The sequence below is a fragment of the Aptenodytes patagonicus genome, chromosome 2 (assembly GCF_965638725.1).
Source record: "Aptenodytes patagonicus chromosome 2, bAptPat1.pri.cur, whole genome shotgun sequence".
NCBI classification, from domain to species: domain Eukaryota; kingdom Metazoa; phylum Chordata; class Aves; order Sphenisciformes; family Spheniscidae; genus Aptenodytes; species Aptenodytes patagonicus.
In genome coordinates this window covers 33,436,244-33,438,473 of record NC_134950.1, presented here as the reverse complement: position 1 = coordinate 33,438,473, position 2,230 = coordinate 33,436,244, and positions in this window count along the sequence as shown.

Genomic DNA, 2,230 nt, shown 5'->3' with positions numbered 1-2,230 from the left:
GTTTGTTCTCCTTCATGAGATTAGAACACTGTTTTGTTGATGAAATGATTAAGCAGGGAAAAAAGCAGAAGTTGTATTTTTCCTGTAAAGTTCACTTATATGAGCAGAAATCATAATGAGGGTTTGGGTTCCTGATTTTTTTGACTAAATACGGATGAGTAGAGTCCAATTCCTCTCTTCTTTCCTCTTTTTAGGGGAAAGTTCCTCCTGCTGGGCTCTTTTGTTTACTTCACCACACCCTCTTCAGAGGAAGGCAGATATGTTTTCCCTTCATTCTGGATGAAATTCATTTATGTGCCAAGAGTCTGCAAAATCTCTTGTCATTGCTGAGATTGCATGATATTTCTCATGCTGGCTTCCTCTTTATTCTAGTTCACCATGAACCATTCCAATCAGCAGGAGAAAAACAACAAAAACCCAGCAAAAACCTAAGTAGCTGCTGAATGAAACCTATCACAAAGCCAACATCTCTCTTGCTCAGCACAAAGCTGAAGAGGTGGAACGGGAAGGAAACATACAACCAGCCAGGAGAGGTTTACTCCTGCATCTTTAGCTGAAGAACTACAGCTGTAAATGCTCGTTTTATGGTGTAAAGTGAGATTTGAACATTCTCTTCCAGTGGCCTTCCTTGATCTGGCTTCTTAAACACCAGAAATTCTTCCTTCTCAATATAAACCACAGAGTACGTAACTCATTCTTGCTGTTAGAAATGTGCAACACTATCTTGCTCACAGGGGTTAGTCACCCTGTTCTGCTTTCTCATAATCCCTTGCAACATCGGTGCTAAAATTCTTTTTAGTAATTTAAATACCTAAGTTGTTTTCCCTTGACACCTTCCCATAAATTCCATGTCTTTCCAAATCGTGGTTTTGACCTACTCATATTCCTTCTTTGCTGTGGCCAAATAAATAAATACATAAATGAAAGTGGCAGGGAGGTAGGTGTGGTGGCGATACCCTGCAAGGTTTTCATCCCTTCGCCCATTCCTGCAGAGCAGTTTATCGTCGTCACATTCGTAATTTCAGGAGAGACCAGAGAAGGTTCTCAAATGAAAGGAACAAATCAAAGAGCGCAAGTCACTGTATTTAGCAGTTAGTCTTTCAATTTAAGTGGTGACTCAGGAAATTTGGCAACAAGAATCAGGCAGGCAGGATATTTATTAAAAGAAGCAACCAGAAAAACCCCACAATTTCATAATCACTCAATTTAAATTTCTGCTCTGGATCTAACCTTGGTCTTTTCCCCAGGACAGGCCTGAAACTGCTTGATTTGCCTCAAGGTTTAAGTCGTGCGCTGCTGCTGAAGTCATTTATGCTGACTGAACTTCCAGTTTTGTAGTAGCTAATATTGCATCTGTGTGTTTTTGTTTTTTTTTTAATTCCCACTGACCTTTCCTTGCCAAGTGATTATTAGGAAGTAAGTCTTGGCTTTCAACTGTTCCTGAATTTCCAAAAAGAAAGCAACTGTTCTTCAGTCTCCTGGGACTTCTTTCAGTAGAAGGGATTTCCAGAGAAGTCCTTAAAATAGTGGTCATACTCTCTTTTCTGCAGTATGATATTGGGAAATCTGTTTCCCTTTCCTATTACGTAAGAGTTATGGGTTGGGTTTGGTTGGGGTTTTTTCAGTGTTTGGAATTAAAGTTGCAATGTCTTACATCAAGAGCTAAAGAGAATATGTGAAAGCCTCAGTCACAGTTTTACAGATACTACTCCTACCCCAAGAAGTCTCTTCTCCATAAATAGATGGGGGGTTGGAGGGGGTGTATTCCAGGAAAGCATAACAGGATGTTTGCTTCGCTCTTAACCTCTTCCCTCACCGTTAGCAGTAGGGCACACCTGGTTTCATGGATTCTGTGCAGCAGATCTTATTCCAGTCAAAGGAGATCTGTACAGTTCTTTGAAGCACATCCCACCATTTTTTCAGGTCTTTGTTCTGAACACCAGAAATTTTTCAGAGTGGTTCCACGGAAAATTTCTTTTAGCACAGGTAAAACAATATATGTTACCTTACTCCGAACCAGGAAACAACAGGCTGACTTAACTAAAGATTTCCCAAACTATTTAGTCCAAGGCAGGTACCTGGTATGGAAATGTTTACCTAAACTGACCAGGTTACAAGCAACTAAGAAATAGGTATTTTATAGTGGGAAGTCCCAAGCGGCTGGAGGTTACATTACGAGCTGTGCTTTTAATGACTAGCTGTGAAAAAAAGCTAAAAAAGGAGTAATGAC